This window comes from Eupeodes corollae, chromosome 3 (assembly GCF_945859685.1).
Source record: "Eupeodes corollae chromosome 3, idEupCoro1.1, whole genome shotgun sequence".
Taxonomy (NCBI): domain Eukaryota; kingdom Metazoa; phylum Arthropoda; class Insecta; order Diptera; family Syrphidae; genus Eupeodes; species Eupeodes corollae.
Window position 1 is genome coordinate 98,079,268 of NC_079149.1, and position 13,097 is coordinate 98,092,364.

Here is a 13,097-nt window from a genome sequence, read left to right on the forward strand (position 1 = left end):
TTGCATGCCTAATCTGTTCATTGGGGGTTCTTATAACTACTCTTCACTTTTGAAGTGTAAGAATTAACTTCAACATCGCGTTTATTGTGAAAAAACATTCAAAGATAATTACATTTGTTTTAACTATGAGGCGATATAAATATATCAATAATTACTTGTTGTTATTAAAAGTACTTACTCTGACTTAGGTTCACATATACTTCTTATTTATGACCCCTGCTTGAAATATCAGTTTAAAAAAAGAACAAACACATTTATTTTCAAAACAAAGCCGTATATACATAAATAAAATTACAAGTCCTAAAATAAACCATTCTACTGAGGTAGAAAAGATATCAATAATATTTTTATTGGTACCGATATTTTTATTAACTTTATAAATACAATATCACAATATATGGTTGCGAGAATTCATCTATAGGATCATTCATTTTTCGTTTTCGAAAGTAAAACTAAATAAAAAACACCCTGCAACACAATATTATTAAAATGGTCAGCTCGGGAAATACATTTTCATTTATAGAGCAACCGCTTTCAAATTCCATAGGAGAGAGATCACATGATTATAATAGTGAAATGTCAGCCTTCCACGTGATCTAGTTGACGAGCTATGCAAGTTTAAAGTCTGCAAAGTTTGGGGGGGGGGGGGTATAGGATGCGTATTTATCGAGAAATGGGTATGTCATAAGAGAAATTCATAAAAGAAAAGCAGAATAAAAGATTTCAACGAATACCAAAATTATAATTCATAACGAATTTTTTGACAGTTGTCATTTCGCATGGGATAAAAGACTTTGTCGAACGGGTCTATATACCAACAATAAAAGATCTATTGTAAGAATCTCTTATGATTAATCTAAGAGAATATATCAGAACAACAGATTTTACAGTATAGGCTCGTAAGGAAAAGTTTAAATATCGCTCTCATTACAAGTATATTTTTTTTCATGACACTTGTTTTTTGTAATAACCTATGAACGTTGACATTATGTGTGAAACACTATACATCATTCAAATGACCACCACGCAAATTTTTCATCGATTGCATCGATTCTTTTGATGTAATTTTTGACTACTTTTTGACAGATATTGGGCGGTATCTCAGCCATAACTTGACTTGTTGGTTTTTAAATGCTCGAAAGTTAAAGGTTTATCTGCATAAACACGGCCTTTTGCGTAGCCTAGCATGATCTTAGTGACCAGTTGAAATGTATCTTGGAATAAAGCTATATTCATTGATTTATTTATAATTCGTTAAATATATACTTAAAATCTAAAAACTTAAACTAGATTGTGTAGTATGTGACACCGTCTTGTTGAAACCATAACGCTCCGAATTTACGGTGACAGTCGTTCCATGGTGGCTTTCGAAGAAACGCACCAAACAATGATTTTTTGTCGTTGTAATAGTCTCTCCTTAAATAACTTGAGGATTCTTAGAACACCGAATACGACAATTTTGTTTATATTAACATACCCACCGAGTAAGAAATGTAATTCGTCGCTGTAGCGGAAAATCACCGTCCACCGCCTGTTGTCCAAGCACCTATTTGACGTATCTACGATGTTTTGAATGCTCAGCTGGACTTTATATGGATTTAAGCATAGATTTCGATCTATGCAAAATACTCCATAAAGTGCCGTAAGACAGTTCAAATTACTGATAACGACGAGGTACGAGTTCAGTGGTACGAGTGAAACTTAGTTTGACAGATGTCATGTTCTAGCCCTTACTACTTTTGAAATCGTAAAAAGTATAACCCTTTACAGTGCTGTCGTTTTAGAAAAGTCCAAAGCAGTACATTCCAAACTATTTTGCATAATTTTTGCACAAAAGCAATACGCATATATTTTTTTTTTAAATTCATGTTATTTTCCTTTATAACAAAAAATAAACTTATATACATATCTATTTTATATATCTATAAGCCTTGTAATTCAATTGCTTATTCTTATTTTAACATTTATATTTTTATGAATTTCACTTTTAATAAAATAGGATTTTTTTTATAATAAAAGTAAATATATATTATAACTACAGTGACTGTCATTAATATTCAATTTTTGTTAATTTTTTTCTTACTTCGACTTGGTCTTTAAAAATAAAATATATATACAACTATTTCTTGCTTGGGAAAAAAGAATTTATTATTTCTTATTAAATGGTATAATTTACTACAAGCTAAACTAAGAAAAAAATAGAAAAGGAACAAAACTTAAAAAAAAAATAGTTCATTAATATTCGGTTTTATCTAAAAACACAAATGCATCATTAAGAAATGATTTAATATTTTGTCGGATAACCTTGATTGGATATGACTCCTTGAAGTCTTTGAGGAATGTTTTTTATAATTTTGGAAAGATATTTAACACTAATCTTGTTCCATTCTTCTTGGAGTCGAATTTAAAGTCCACTTATTGAAGTAACGGGGTTTTCACGAACTCTTCGATCCAATTCATCCCACAAATTTTTAATGGGGTTTAAGTCTGGGGATTGCCCAGGCGTTTGGATAACTTTTGGACAGTTATAGAGTAGCCACTCTCTAACAACATGAGCCTTATGTTTCGGATCGTTGTCCTGGTAAAACTTGAAACTGCGCAAAACACCCATTCTCTCAGCACTTTGTCTCAAACTTTCTATCAAAATTCTCAAATATTGTTCTTTATTCATAATGCCGTCGATGAAAACAAGATTCCCCATGCCTTTTGCAGATATGCAACCCAAAACCATGACGTGCCCGCCGCCATGTTTGATAGCTGGTTTTAAATGTTTGCCCTTTAGCTCTACGTTAGGTTTCCGCCAAACCATAACCCTTCCGTCTGAACCAAAGAGATTAAACTTACTCTCGTCGGCAAAAATAACGTCGTCCCACCAACTTGCATCCTTGTTTTTATGCTCCTTTGCGAAGTTGACTCGAATTTTCCTGTTGCGCATATTAATGAAGGGCTTCTTTCGGGCAACACGACCATTGTAGCCATATGCTTTGATGGTATGACGAATGGTTGATGCAGATATTTGCTTTTTGCATTTAATTCTGACTTCTTCAACTATTTTTGGGGCAATTAAACGAGGATTAGCTTTGATCTTTCGTACTATAAGCCGTTCTTCTTTCGCCGTAAGTTTTATTAACTGCTTCTTTGGCTTGATTCTTCCTTTATTTTTGTATCTCTGGACTATATCCCCGACAGTGTTTGGCTTCATATTTAATAACTCTGCAATTTTCTTGTAAGTTTCACCTTTTTCGTGTTGAATAATCACAAGATTTCTTGTTTTAAGACTCGAATTTTGTTCTTTACGACCCATGTTTTATTTATTGAATAATTCTATAATGTTAAGACTTCTAATTACTTTAGAAATGTGCGCAGAAAGCCTACAGACTAGTTTGGTTTAATTTTACATTAAAAAAAAAAAACAAACCGTTAGTATTAAGAAATGTCAAAACAAGCAGAGGAAGAAAAAACCGAATATGAATGGAGCGTTTACCTTCAGCCTTTATGCGTTTACATCTAATATTCTTAGATAATTTTTGATCAATTGTAAAGAATACATTAATTCATAAATAAAATAAACAAATACTAAGATTTATAATAATGTTTATAAGTGGAAAATATGAAAAAAGAAATTGCATGATAAAAACCGAATATTAATGACACTCACTGTATATAACTATTATACAAAAATAAATTAATACAAATATCGCAGTTAATTTCAACTCATATTTGTGAATTTTTAAACACATTTAATATGTAATTTTAGAACGAGAATATTTTTTTATAAAGACTCAACAATTTTACATAGCGCAGCTATGCGTTATTAACTCCTTTGCCAATAAAATTGAATTTACTGCGGATGTCAGTAAAGAGTTTTGTTTTATCCTTTATCAAAGCTACTTGCGACAATATGCGCTCTGAACTTGCACATACTATGCGGAAAGCATAAAATGGTCCCACGTCCCAACCAATGTTTTTAAAAGGGGAAACATTGGAGCATTTAATGCGTTTTTAAAATTAAAGATAGCGCTCCAAAAATCTTCGAATTTCAAATCTACACATATCATACTTTGATGTAAAAGAGCCCTCCATTCATCATCAAGGTCATTGGGCGGTGTGAATAAAAACGAGTACGACGAGTATTTACTTGCAAGTAAAGTGTAACGAGTATTTAAACTCCAAGTAAACCGATGTGAATAAAGCGTCGAGTTTACTTGTGACCGTGTACTCGTCAACCCGAGGGTATACTAGCAAGTATTTACTCGCGATACAACTGAATTCACGAAAAAGCAAGTAAATACTTGAAGCGCCACAAAGACTACGCATCATTTCCTGTTGTGCCTTGTTCTGTTTTCTGTTTTTAGCACCAATGACAGCCGGAATGCGAAATTTTGAAGCCCAATCTACCTTGGCCTGATCCATATCTTCAATAGTGCCTCTAAATTTAATCCAATCTTCAGACTTCGACACTATTTTATCCAATATACTTGAAAATGTTCTGCTGACGGTACTTCTTTCAACCCCCATGTCTTTGGCAAAACCACTTTTGAATCCTGGATCACTAACGTATCTCAGAAAAATTTCCATCTTTTTCCGTGCAGTTAATCCTCCACCCCTTGCATCAGTGTTTTCATCAAGAAAGTGCGAAGTGAGAAAATCTACGTTTTCGCTCTCAAACCGTAATAGTCTCTTAGATAGATCGGGACTTATATCACGCCGGTCTTTATAACGTTTCACACCACGCAGGTTCATAAATGCAGCCATCTTTCGTGTACAAGTACGACTGCAAGTCTGGGGTCGGGTTGACTTGCTAGTAGACGAATATTTACTTGCTACAGAAGTATTTACTTGCGTTTATTCACACCAAAATTGGAATTTTTCCGGGTTTTACTAGCCTCTCAAGTATTTACTCGCGAGTAAGAGTAAATACTTGTTTTATTCACTTCAATTTTGGCGTTTACTTGTAATTTTGATATGTTCAAGTATTTACTTGTCCTACTCGTTTTTATTCACACCGCCCATTGACAAGTTCTTCTTAAATTAAAATTGGAAACAATTGTATAAGAGGGATTAATTTTTTTGGATCAATTGTTTGCACGGCTTCTAAAACTTTTTCTTGGAACTTACATTTTTTTCTTATTTGATTGCATAATTCGATGTAGTAATTTCTCCATTTTTTTTATATTTTGTATAACCTCACCTGTTAAGCCCCAGAGCAAACTAGTAGATTTCCTTTGAGTCTTAGGCCGCGTTTCCACTTGCAAGTCAACTCGCGGAAGTCTTGCAGTCGCGTTTACATTGTCATGTGAATTTTGCAATTTCTTCTGCAATAAATGTCTTCGAAGCTCGCGCAACATACTGTCGCAATTTATTGCAGATGTATTTACACCAGGAGAGCAATTAAAATTTTACTTAAAATTGTGATATGTTAAAAATTTGGCAATATCTTGGAACGAAGTTTAAGGTTTCGTTGTATATATTTAAATTACCAGAATTATTTCTAATAATAAGTGTATATATATTAGAAACAAAACCGCCCTTACAATTTTCGAAAAAAATGTTTATTAACTAATGTTTTTTTTTTAATTTAAACGGCATGCTCGTGCAACCCATTCTGGAATCTAATTACTTTTAAAATTACTGGCTTAAACTCATTTTTATTCTTAAATGAGAGCAATTTTCCTTCTTTCTGACTTTCTAACTTATTTGTTCTTTTAAAATTTGTTTCCTTAAAAGCGTTTTTAACAAAAACAAAAATTCTTTAAATAAATGTTCTTAATTTAAAAAAACGATATTTGAACAGAGATTTTTATTATTATAAGACTATAAAAGCATCTTTCCTCCGTGTTACGAGTAGCTACGAGTAGGAAATATATTGTATCTTATTTCAGCATCCGTTCCAGGATTCAAAGCTTGGGAAAGAGGTTATTAGTACAAGGGTACCCACCATTCAGAAGTAGACGACCATTGAACTCTCCATCATCCATGTTCAATTCTGCTTTCCCTAAAAAATCGTGATACATGAGTGCTGCCTCTAAAGGGCCAAACAATATCATTCATGTTTATGGAAGCGTCGCATACTATTCTACGAGTAGTACCCTTTTCTGTTTGTATAGTACTGCCCTGGTGAGCCACCTACTTTTGGGATTCTTATGTCTGTACAGTCCATGTCCCCAACCACCTTTGGAAACTCCCGTATTTGACAGAACTTGTTCATAGTTCTTAGCTGCTAATGCTCTTGCCACTCGCTTACAAATTTAGCAAAGCGTAGGTTGGCTAAATCCGTGGATGTCTGCTCCGTCGTCTTGAATCTATAAACAAATCATAAAAGGTACACATTTCGAATTAGTGTGAACATTTAGTATTAACTTACCTCGTTCCGCCCCCAATATCTTATTGCAACCATTACTCGGATATAAGTTAACGACAACAATGTCAAAACAAAGATGAAAATTAACACCTCACATGAGTCGTCTGAAAATGCCAACAAGTCGGAAAACCAACACCGTTCGTGGGAACAGCATTGCAACAATATTTGCCGACATCGCAAAATTCCACCACGTTCGCGATGTTAGCTGTGGGAACCATCAGCAAGGAAAATAGTATTTAAACTCTAGATTCAAGAATAAATTTGTCAATGTTATTCGAATCAGAGGAAGCGCTGCACAAATTAAAAATAAAGTTTTTTTTTAATAATTAAATAAATTATTTACTTATATATTGTTATGTGGCCTCTTCTATTGTCGCTGCTGAGGTCCAAACGGATAATTCCAATTATTTGTATGATATTCTCTTTAGAAAATCTATATTTTTTTTAAATTCTTAGTTTCTTAGGCTCATTGGGTTAAACCTTTTTTTAATAAACTTTCCGCCTTCTCGGAGTTGGAAAAACTCGATTTAAATTATTAAAATAATTAATAAACGAGGTAAACTGGAAAGTCATCATTGCTTTCTTTTTAATTTCCATAATGGAGAGAAATCGAAATGATATTTACAAAATAATAATAACAATAATTTCCTTATATGTGCTCTATTAAGCCTTAAAACTTGTTTAGCTTATTATGGGACTATGCAACATTGCATAAGTTTTATAAATAGCATTTGTGCGTTTAGAGGCATTAAAGATATTACATAAATTTATGCAGTCTCTATAGAGCGTTTTTAAATAAGACTATGTACAGTGGTGGGCACGAATTTATCACATTGAAAAGAGTACAAGTATTTGTCTACTTTCTGTAGGATCTCAAACCGACACCACTGAACAGTACGGACAGAACAGACAGCAAACGACAACACTGGTACGAGACAAAAAAGACAGGACGAAAGAAAGAACAAAGCAACAGACGCGTTCATTTGTTTGTTCCCTCAAAGTAATTAATTTTTTGTAATTAAATAAATCGGAATTCTTTCTTTATATCACCCATATTAAATTGAGCCAATTAAGTTAAACTAAATTAAAATTAGAACAAAGTGTGTTTTCTTATTTCTTACCAAGTGGAACTATGGGAAGAGAATCCCACATTTCAACTCTTTATTACTTGCAAATAACGGTTAATTTTTATGTTGTTGCTATGACTACCTTAAAATGTGTCAATGATTGAAAAGTAAAATACCGTTTTTCGAAAAATGAAGATTGTTTGTGATTTGCGTTGTTTTTAACTGAACATAAATTTAGCCCGTTTTGCAATCAAAGAGTGTATTTTTAGTTTTTGTGTGTTTCTTAAAAAGAAAATAATAATTTTTGAGGTAATTAAATATTCCCTTAATGATCTATTAAAATAAATTAATGTTATGGGAAAGGGAAAATGGTGCTCAAAGAAAAAAATAAGTCTGATCTTGAAAATGAAGTCAAAAGAGCTGACGGTAATAGACATTTCTAAGTTGTTAGAATGCTCCAGGAAGCTGGTTTATAATGCCCTTCGTTATTTCAAAAAGTTTGGAGTGATTGAAAACGTTAAACAAAAAGACAACTACAAATGAAGATAGAATTATTTATAGGTTATCGACCAAGGATCCGTTTAAGACCTCCAGTGCCGTTCGAAACGAACTTTCAACGAACTATGGAGTAAATGTTTCCTCAAGGAAAAAATTATTCTGGAGCGATGAATCCAAATTCTGCATTTTCGGATCGGATGGGAAAAAATATGTATGGCGTCCAAAAACACGGAATATGATCTAAGGTACAACGTTAAGACGGTGAAACATGGTGGAGGCAACGTTATGGTCTGGGATGCTTTTCCATGGCACGGCGTGTACAGAGATATCCTGTTGGATTATATGACACCCTATGCAGAAGACAATTTGCCGTAATTATGGCGCTTCATGCACGACAACGACCCTAAACACACTTCAAAGTTAGTGAAGTTTTTTTCAAAGTGAAGTGTTTCTTCAAAATTAGTGAAGTGTGCCTTAGAGGTGAATAAAATCGACGTTTTAAAGTGGCCAGCACAATCACCCGATCTTAACCCTATCGAGAATTTGTGGAATGATGTTGAACATCACACTGCGCAAAAAAAACAACCAATTGAACACAATTGTGGCAGGAGAGGTATGCAATTCCAAAGTCTCGATGTGAGGCTTTGGTTGAAAGTTTGCCAAGAAAAATTGCTTCTGTACTGCAAAATAATGGGTTCTCTACCAAATACAAAGAAAACTTAGAATTGATAACGGTAAGTACAATTTTATCAAGAAACTGTTAAATGTGCTAAATTCGTGTCCAGGCATTTCTACATTCCATACTTTTTTCTCCTTACAGATGTTAAATATATTTGATGAAGTACTATGAAAACATAGTGCTTTGTACATGTGATGTAAAAAAGAGGCTGGGATGCGACCCACACTGATAACTTCCCATCCCGTCTGTCGATTTCTCTTGCTTAAAAGTTTGTCTATATGTAATCGTATCAATTTTTACCAAATTTGCGTACTATTTTTTGTAGATTTTATTTTTTATGAAAAAACGGACTGTTGGATTTTTATATAAAAATTACTGAATATCGAAAACAATATTTTCTGTGAAATAAAATAAGTTTGAAGCCAATATTTCAAATTTTTGAAAAGATATTTGAGTCGAAAATCATTTTTTACCAAATTTTGTTAAATTTTTTTTAGGTTTTTAATTTTTCGTACAAAAACTGTCAATTCGATTTTTTTCAAAGTTTTACTGAATGTTAACAACAATATTTTTTGAAAGATAAAACCAAATTAAAGCCAATATCTCAAAGTTTTGAAAAGATCAATTTTTCCCAACTTTAATTAATTTATAATATTTCTTATAAGATAAAATAAGTTTGAAGCCTAAACTTCAAGTTTTTGAAAAGATATTTGAATCGATATTCAATTTTTACCAACTTTGAGTAATGTTTTTTTTAAGATTTTTATTTTTTTATAAAAAAAAAACTGTCCATTCGATTTTTCTCAAAATTTTATCAGATGTCAAAAACATTATTCTTCGTTGCACAAAATTGTTTTGGAGATGAAATCATATTTTAGTCGTAAAATTTTGGAGGTGACAAATTTTTTTCCAGTTTTTTTGATTTATGAAAAACCGTTAAATGGATTTTTTTTCAAAAAATATACTTCTTTGATATTACGTTACAATATATTATATAAAATTTAATTCAAGTCTCTAGAGTTTTTGGTTCGTAAGATATTTAGGGTTAACCAAAATTTTCAACTTTTTTTCAAACTGCTATGGTAAAAAAAACCACCCACGCAAATTTTTGAGAGACCTTTCGCGTCTTTCTGCCTTATTATCTGTATAACAAAATTTATTTGAAATCGACATCTCTTCTGGTTCTTGAGCAATGGACGACGAAGAAAACGTCGCGAACATACGAACGTACGTACACACGCAAGCACAGACATCTTTCTCAAAATCTTCTTCTTGAAACCTCGAGAAATGTCAAAATTTTCAATTTGACAAATCGCAACCATTACAATAACTTCCTATGGGAAGTTAATAATATATAACTAATTTCAATATAAGAAAACAAATAGAAAATAAAATGGTTTTTATATTCTTTAACAAGTGTGCTAAATTCTTGTCCACCACTGTATGTACAACATATTAAAATGATCAAAGTACTGTATCTCAAAATTCTGTAATTCAAAATTATTATTGTATTTTGAAATACAGAATATTAACCATACGGTAGTATGAATATGACCACTCCCGTTTTAACATATACTCAACCGGAAACAGTTAAAAGAAAAACTAATAATAATAAACAGTGACATCTATGTTTTCATGTAACTAGCTTATTTAAAAGTTCAAATTTCTTATCACAAAAAACAAAAGTTTATCTCTCATATTTTGCATTTCTTTTCACTAATCTTGCTGTCACTCTCAGACAAAACAAATTAGTTTTCTCTCTTTTTTACCTACACTTATAATCATATGTTTCGCTATCGCCATCACTTTCTCGCATACTTATCCCTTTTTCGAATTTTCGAACATAAACAACTACCTTCTATCCATATAAGTAAAAAAGAGAAGGTCATACAACCCGAAAGTTCCAATTCCTTCACATAAAAAATGCAACGCATAAATACGTCACATATCACAACGCAGCACAATTGTTGTTGTCAAGAGCGATAGCACTATACCACACAAGTTTTTTGGTTTTCCTTCCACTTTTACATTTACAGTTGATTTGTTTTTCTTGAAAACGTCGGTTCGGCCAGAGTAAGAATTTTTTGTATCGGGATTTTCATGTGAATTAAAAAAGAAAAAGGAAATTTATAATATTTTGTTCAGAATTCAGATTCTATTCTGTCTCTCCGTCTGTTGTGTCTTGTGTGGTTATTGTGGCGGTAACTGAAAATAATAATTAACTAAAAAATTCCTAATTAAAAAATAAGTCTGAACTCCACTATAATCTGTGTTCAAAAACGAAAACAGCATTTAACTGTAAAAAACAAACAGGTAAGAAGACTTAATTTATTTATACCAATTATTATAATAAACTTTTTTTTTACACTTGAAACAAGAAAACTATAGACACTTTAATCTTCCACGTTCCATGGGAATGGGACATGCACAGTTCTTGAAATGAGGTCAATTTGTGTTTCCTTTTAATTTGTTTGTTCTTTTGGAGTTAGTGTTGATTAAATAACTTTAAAGTTACGCCCAGAAGAGGCCGCCAGAAGCCAACCTAACCTATGGAATTTGAACCCACTTTTCACCTTTTATCTAGAAATTCATCAGGAATTGAAAAAATAAAAGTTTTGTTTTTGTTTTGAATGGCAAACATTTTTCATCTAACTTTTGTTTTATTTGTATGTAGGCTTTATTTTTATTTATTATTAAGAGAGAAGAAGAAAAAGTATTATGCTTATGCGACAGGAGCACAGGAAGAATTATGAAATGTGGATTTGGGAATTTAAAGTAATATTGCGCATGTATGATTCTTTTCCTGTTAATCCCTGCAATGGGAGTAATAACACGTAGAGTTGGGTAGATCGGTAGATAAATATATGATAACATCAAACCTTAGCATTGCATTTATAAAAAAATGAAGAAAATATAAATAAACTTGAAAGTAGCTATAGTTTAGTTATGTTTTCTCGTGGCGCGAAGACTTTTTGTTGCCTTCTTGTTCTTGGCCATTGGCATGCTGCTTATGCTTATGCTGCGGCCGATGCATGGTGGTTTGGTTAGAGAGCTCAGTGATGTTACTCTTGCTTTTCTGAAATATGATGATAAAGCTATTTATGTATGTATATAGTTTGGTCGGTCCCTATGTGCATACCTAACTTCGAATGACATTTTGTTTATTTTGATAGTGAATTGTGCTGAACAATGAAGTGGATTTGAATGTTTTGTTTATTTTAAAGATTGGAAGTTGGACATCGAGAGGAGACGCATTGCAGTTTGCAGTTGTGAATGTAGAGTTATCAATTGTTTCTATGTCATATAGGTTTAGGTATGAAGATTGGTTGGTATAATATCGGAAACTTCTGGACCAGCTATAAAAATTAAAAAATGAATGTATGTAACGGTTGTTTATTTTGACGTGTGGTTTTCAATCTAGTAATACTTTTTTTCAGAGTTGTTTTTTCTAAGAGCTTTCACTTGAATTTTGCTAGGTTTGGTTTGCCCTTTAATAATGAAGAGACTTTTGAACAACGTTTGAAAATCGTTAAAATGTATTACAAAAATAATGGTTTCATTCGCGCCACACAACAAAACAAACAATTTACAGTACTTTGCAAAACTTTTGCAACTATCACCGCCCATCAGAAAAACGAACATTCGTATATACAGTTGTGTTCATAAAATAGCAGTGCTCTATAAATAAAATATAAAGGTCTTCAATATCAACGTTATAATATATTTCATTAAACTTCTAATAACAAACTAAAATATTTATTCATAATTACAGAAAATAAGTATTATCGATTTTTTACTGTTAGCTTTGTCGCAGTAAAAATCGTTTATTAAATATATGGCTGTTCATAAAAATAGCAGTGCATGACAAAGTACTAGATCTATTATGTAAGAAGTAAGAAAAACTGTAATAAGCTATATAAAAGTATACAAATAATGTTAGCTTACAATTAGTTCTTTGTTGCATAACCATTGTTATCCAACCACAAATCTGCGATGGGGTTAAGGTCGGGGATAACTTCTTCTAGGCAAACCATGATTTTGCCTTTTTTGACGCATGCTTTGGGTAATAGGTTTGCTGGTATACCCAAACCAACGGCATTTCCTCTTCAGCATAGGATAACATAACCTCCTCGAGAATTTTCACATACACGGTTGCATCCCTTATACTCCCCATGGGATAAATAGGCCCGAAACCGTAATATGAAAAGCAAGCCCATATCATAATTTTTCCTTCACCATGCTTCACTGTTTGTATAGTGTACCGTGGATAGCAGAGTTGTAAAAACTGCAGTCTTTTTGGGACTAATAATAATACTTTTTTGCATTAGTCTTTTAACTTACAAAAGTACTTTAACTGCAAAAAAACAGTCAGCATTCAGTACTTACTTTCTGACTTGGCAGTTAATTGGATAAAAGTTAATTAACTGCAGTTCTTTTAACTGGTTTTAGTCTTTTTAGTCAGTATTAGTAGAATTTTTAGTCAGTAAGTCTT

At 32.2% G+C, this 13,097-nt stretch overlaps 1 protein-coding gene across 1 annotated transcript in view; it reads left to right on the forward strand.

Moving 5' to 3' along the window:
* The first annotated feature begins 10,648 nt into the window (after positions 1-10,648).
* Positions 10,649-13,097, forward strand: part of LOC129949506 (CD63 antigen) — a 40,203-nt gene continuing 37,754 nt past the window's right edge. The window contains exon 1 of the mRNA XM_056061014.1: positions 10,649-10,918. The gene's annotated coding sequence lies outside the window, so the exon portion shown is untranslated. The remainder of the gene's footprint in view (positions 10,919-13,097) is intronic.